This window comes from Elaeis guineensis, chromosome 16 (assembly GCF_000442705.2).
Source record: "Elaeis guineensis isolate ETL-2024a chromosome 16, EG11, whole genome shotgun sequence".
NCBI classification, from domain to species: Eukaryota; Viridiplantae; Streptophyta; class Magnoliopsida; order Arecales; family Arecaceae; genus Elaeis; species Elaeis guineensis.
Genome location: NC_026008.2, coordinates 37,587,268 through 37,594,139, shown reverse-complemented (window position 1 = coordinate 37,594,139; position 6,872 = coordinate 37,587,268).

Genomic DNA, 6,872 nt, shown 5'->3' with positions numbered 1-6,872 from the left:
AATAAGAGTGCACTGGTGACGGCAAGAGGGAGAGCTCCAGAAACGAAAAAGAGAGGCAAAGAGGGATCGAAGACCAGATCGACCGATGATGAGAGAAGAGGAGAGGAGAGGTCAGTGCCGTTGACCGTCAGCAAAAGGTAGAGGATCGAAAGCGACGGCAACGAGAGGGGAGCCAGGGAGATCCACCAAAGGCTAAGGTTTCTCAACCTTTTTTTTCTATTGGGTTATTGAGGGAGTCCATGGCCATCGGGTTATCAGGGTCATCGGGGTTATCGGAATGGGAGAAACGATCACTCTAACGGATGAGGGACATTTTAGGAAACTTATCTTAAATTCTGAAATGGGCTTTGAATCTGTAGAAGAGACCCATGAATGAGCTTTAGGGGGATTGAACCATTCTCATTCCTCTCTGGAATGGAACTCCTCCCAACCAAACAGTTGGAATGGGAGTCATCCATTCCTATTCCAATTCTGAATCCCATTCCTCCCAACCAAACACCTCCTAAGAGATATGGCCATTCCTATTCCAATTTCAGTCATGAATCAAATTGCAACATGGACTAAAGTTGCTTGCTTATAATTTTATCATGTATTTCTTTGTTCATTCAAACTAATTATCCTTGATGGTTTGTAGATTTCTCAGAAAGAGTTTTCCATTTCTGACCAAATGAGATCTAAGAAGATTAAGCTGCTAGAATCCTTCGTCACTTATGCCGACATTGTTCATCTAGTGAAGCTTTTCAACACCAACCATTGCAACACTTGCATTAGTCGGACAAACCTAACAAGACGCTGTATAATACAAGCCTTACAAGGGCATCCATCTTTGAATTGGTTTCGCAAAGAATAGCTTAAATCCTTATAGTTAGGGGTGGAAATAGGCCAGGCCAGGCCAGGCTTTGGCTTAAACAGGTCAGGCCTGTATTGTAAAATACTAGCTTGAGTCTGGCCTGTTGGACTAGTTTAGGCTTAAAATGAGACTCGGCCTGGCCTGTTTTGCAAAATAAAAAAATCTGACCTAGCCTAAAAGCCTATTTAAAAAGACTCTTCCATCTTCTTGATTCTTGAAAGGACTAAGATAATTGGATATTGATGGATAAGATCAATAATTAATTAATTATATATATTAATAAAATAATAATTTTTATTAAATTATATATATATATAATTTATACAGACCAGTCTGCAGGCTTTCAAATCAGGTTTTGAAATTTTATATCTGATCTATTTATTTAAACAAATTTATTTAAAAATTTATATCTGATTTATTGAGACCAAACCGACAGTAGATCCGTAAATCTCTGACAGACCGTCTGATTTATTTCTATCCCTATTTATAGTCAATTCCTAATCCTCAGCTAACCATAGATTGGATCTTCAATAGAAAAGCCAAACTACTGTTTCTCCAGTGGACAATAATGATATCACAATCGTGTTTGGGTTATCGAGGACGATAGCTGACCACAGCAGGCAGCTTTAATTATGCAATTGCAGTTCTGAGCTCCAACATAGTGTTGGGGTAGCTAAACACCAGGCTATTTGATGTTGAGGAAAATAATTAAGGAGTCTCTACAAACTAGATATGTTGTTATTTATAGGTTCCTACTTTAATAGTCTCCAGCAGATTGCAATTAAAAAAGAAAAAATGCAGACTTTGTCTAGAATACATTTAGAGAGGAGCTTAACAGATCTTCTTCTTCTTCTTCTTTTTTTCTCTCTCTCTCTCTCTCCCCCCTCTTTTTTCCTTCTTTTTTTTTTTTTTTTTGATGAAATAACAGGTCTTGAATTGGCATGATAATTGTACACCAATTACGGTACTCACACAGAGATTCTGAAGAATTAGAGTCTCTGTGTCAGAAAAAACTGAGTAGGTCTAAATCACTTGTACCAAGATGGGGTTCATTTGGATACTAATCCAAATGACTGAAAACTAATTACACTTGCACCACTTCACCTGTAAGATAAAGAATTTGTTAAATTGCTTGCTGTCCAGAACCTGAGAGCAGAACCATAGCTGATAAAACGAGCTACTCTGAGCAATAATGGTCTAAAAAAATGTTTAGGGTTCTCTAAGAGTGAAATGGTGGTAGGAGTTTGAAGCAAAACAGATTATAATTCGGATAATCATTCTTCAGTTAATCATTTAATCATAATAGACCAAGCAAATACATAAATCAATAAACATATTATATTGCTTAGCAAACAAGGAGTAATGTATAAATGGTTATAGCTTCAAGGAAAATAGTCAAGCAACAATTAGATTGGAAAAATATATATGTAACCAACAAAAACTATACCTTTAGATTAGTCAAAAAAGGGTAAGATATCCGCTGGAAAAATTAGAGAAGAGCAACAGTAAACCAATATTTTATGTGTGATAAAAAGATAGAATCAAGAAAGAATACAGAATAGACTAATAGAGGAGAGATAAGAGAAGATTACAGCATGGTAACGAGAGAAGGGAAATAGAACAAAGGAAGAGCCACACCAGGCTAGAAGTCTCCTTTTCTTCTTCTCAAAAAAAAAAAAAAAAAAGAAAGAAAGAGGGGGGAAGCATACAAAGAATGTTGAGTAACTAATCTTAGGGCCTTAGTTCAAGCCTCGTTCCTAAGCCAACTTTTAAAATGATTTTGATGGTAAAGGTAAAAACGCAAAAAAAAAAAAAAAAAATGATATCATGATACACAAGACTATAATTCAAATTTGAGCCAACGATTGTTTATCCCAATTACACAAATCATCAAATTTAAACTTACAAGTAAACTGAATAAATTGAGTGCCAAGGCTACTGGGCAACGCTTTAACAAATCATTGATCCAAATGACTGAAAACTAATGATTGTTTATCAATTGAGTGACAAGGCTACTTGGCAATGCTTTAACAAATCACTTTACACTTGCTCCAAAAATGAGAAAAAAAGTCACTTTAGACTTTTTGCAAACATCTCCACCTATGATAATTCCTCTCTTACATTGGAGTTCATAAGCCGCTGGTAAGACATGGTGAATCTATTTTAGCTTTAGAAAGAAAAGGAAAATGATGGACAAAACACTCCTCTGAATATTTGATTAGCTATTGAGAGCCAAATTGCTACGCTTTCTCGCAACATAGTTTGAACTTTGAAGTGCCATTTTAACATGGCTAATGGAAAGCTAGTGTTTTAGTGACCATGATCCAAGCCAACAGGGCTAGAGGAGTAAGTAGCTGCCATTGAGCTTTAGGAGTTCACCAAGTCTTTAGATGAGCAACTCTGTTATCATGCTTATGAGTTACTGTCGGTGCTCCTGTTGTTAATTTCAATAGGGAACCAGAAAGAGGGCCCAGGCTTGGCTCTTTATCTCATCATATTGGAAGATGGTCGGCCTTGGGATGGCGAGACCATGGCCTACCTCTGGAAGCCTGGGAAAGTTCGTTTGTGGTTGCTCTGAAGTTTAGGCACTATGAACTCCATAGTCCAGGAGCCTTCTTCCCATCAGGTACGTCCTACAAACGTGGAAGACCTTGCACCGTTTGTGAAACCTCCCACAATCCACATTGTAGCCAACCGGTCTTTAGCACCATTTATTAGCCTAGACTTGTGATCACCAATCACTATGAATTCTTTTTCTTGCTTTTTTTAAACGAACAAATAAATTAAATTTATTATACCAATCTAGCGAAAGTATAATTGTGAAAATCAGAGAATAAAATATATGCAAGATCAAAAGAAATATCTATTACAACAGCCTACGTTATCATTTTTGTACAATTAACTGATATGTCTTCATCTAGTTTGTAACAATATTAGTTTCTCTATAAATGTGTATCATTTTGAGTCCATACAAAATTTAGGTACAAGTGGTGTTGCAGTATAGGTGGAAGGACATCGTTAATTTCACATTGGTTGTAAGTCAAGAGGGACTCTGACTTATATGAGATAGAATTTTTTCTCCCACACGAGATTTTTTTTTAAAGAGCAAAATCGTTAGGCTCTGTACCATAGTATTAAAAGCTGAAGCGAACAATACCTCGCGTATATGAGAGCGGAGACCGACCCATTCCAGCCGTGAGTTCTTGACTATAATATTGGTTTCCACTGTGTTCGATGAGAAAATTGTCGGTAGGAAGTAACAGAGTTGTTGTACGCTTTAGTTCTTACCATTATTCTCCTTTCTTTCAGCGGGTTTGAGGGCCTTCTTCTAGCATCAAATTGTTACCGTAAGACTCCGATCCAAAGAGAAGTAGCTAAAAAAATTTTTTGATGGAGGATCCTTCAATGCTTAAGTTAGCTAGAACTTTAGGAACAGTAATAAAGAATCAGCAAGAGTGTGCTTTTAGATTCTCCAAAAAACTTACCGAAGGGTCTTTTATGTTTTTCTTTTATAGCAGAAGAAAAATTCGTTATCTTGATAACCAATAACTATCACGAAGAATAATGATCCACGATGTTATCATAAATAGCGGACAATAAATGGTATTAACTTATATGCTACATATTGTAACTATAAGTTTTATTATAACATTCGGGAATTCAAGAGAGGCAGAATCAACCCATATTTTTCATGTAACAATTCAAATGTCTTTGAGACTTCGAAAGTCATCAGCTAGGATCCGACGATGGGGTTGGTACTAGTCCAATGAAGCCGTTGAATTTTGATCAAGGACAATATCTTGATGATGAAGACAAAGAATAGAGATCGAGATGATGTGATCCACAACAAATGGAATTCTTTATGACGAGCGACAAACATAAGTAGAAAGAACATTAACATCGTATATATATTTTATAAATAAAATATAAGTGTGCATAGTTTTTTTTTTTTTTCTATAAGATCTGATAGAAATACCATCTCCCAAGTTCTAAACCAAAAATGCCTAAAGAGGGGGTGCCATAGCATGAAAAAAAAAATATTTGATTTACAAATAAAATTGAAATTGAAATTAAACTATATTGTAATAAAAATCGAAATGATCATGTCCCTCAATATATTTGATTTGTGATTAAAATTAAAATTAAAATAAAATTTGAATACTAAAAAAAATATGGATTAAATTTTAGTATACCGTCGTATTCTCATTCCTTCTTGTAATTGAAATAGAAATGAATTTTTTTTCAAAAAAATAGTTAGAATAGGAATCACTTGTTCTGATTTCTATTCCAGAATTTAATTTTCTCTAACTAAATATATCACAAAAATCGATAAAAAATTATCATTTTAAGATAAAATAATCTGTCAGCTAGGATGGTGCGAGAATAAATACTCACATAATTAAGACAGAATACAAGTTCATGTTTCAACGCTTTTGGTGGGATATTGGGTGTTTCTTTTTTTTTTTTTCTACCAAAAAAAGAAAAATTCCAGTCAATATCCTCAGCTCATTTGATTTATTAATATCAAATTCCAGCAATGAAACCCCCAAAAACAAAATAAAAATCCGGCAGGGGTGACAATTGACAATAAATTAGTATGACTGAAAAAATTATTAAAGAAGTCAACTCTAACAAATGCTGCCGATCAACGCACCAATTGACTAGACCGAGGGCTGAGTAAACCGCGTGACGCCCACTGCCAATAAATTTGCTCCTTTTTCCTTAAAAATGAAGACAAAGATAAAGATGGCAAATAATTAATACTTCATTTGCTGGCATTAAGGTGCGTCTGGGCTGGGTTGGATTCGGTCGTATCCAACCCAACCCAATCCAAATCTAAATCCAGTTTAAAAAAATTAAATAACAAATTATTGGAGGAAAAGAAATCCTCTAAGAATCAAGCTTAATATAAAGATCAAATCATAACAAACATATTATTGTTAAATTAATTTATTAGTAACAACTACTAACAATAATGACCCATGATACGGAAATTTCATGGAACAAGCTGGGTAACAGTTTGATTACTCCCTATTTGATTTTTTTTCTTTTTTCCGAGTTAAGTGGAAAAATTGATACATGGGTATTCTTACATTGATATGTATCTGTGTACATATGTGGATACACAAAGAATCAGATTGGATTTTGGGTTTTTGGATATAGAAACACTCAAAGTTGAGGATACAAACCTAACCTAAAAGTTTATTGGATTTATTTTTCATGCCCAAACCTTATCTTTTATGCTGGTTTCCAATCTGTTAGCTAGTTGTCAGTCTCCATTGACACCCAATATGAGATACAATAATTTAGGCGTTAGTAGGTGTAGAACAAGTATAATAATGAAAGATGGGAATGCACAAGTTAATGTCATTTGTTTTCATTATCCTTAGAAAATGTTTTGACTTTGTTATTTTTTTTTTCTTGAATTAAAAATCGACACCCCACCCCTGAAGGCAAGATAAGATACCTTACCTTGACATCATAAGAGCCCTACAAAAAAAAAAAAAAAAAAACCCTCTTCAGCCCCTTCTTTTGGAGAGGTTTCCTTTCTTGGGCATGGAAGACCTCACCAACTATCAAATAACGGGCCGTGTACGAGAGGTCAGAAACCTTCAACAATTGTGACATCCATTTCAAGCATTCGGCAAATCTAAGCCAATACCAATGCTAGCATCCTCCAATCATTGCATTTGTTCATGGACAATTTAAGCCTTTGTTCAAGATTAATTAATTGCTAACTTGTTAGGTTTTGTCCATTTTTGGTTACTCTCTTGTGGGTGACCACTTGATTGGAGATGTTTACAGTTTTGATATGGCTTAGATGGTTATGTCTAAAGATTTGAATATTTTAGGGATGCAAGGCAAGAAATTAATTAAGAATGTGATTAGTGGGTTAATTGTTGTTTAACAATGTCTTGTTGTGGATGTAGTTGTTGCAAATTGACTTTGAAGTCATGCACTTGAATACTAATATATGGAAGCATTGGACCTCTCGATCCACTAATTGCTAAAGCAATTAAGC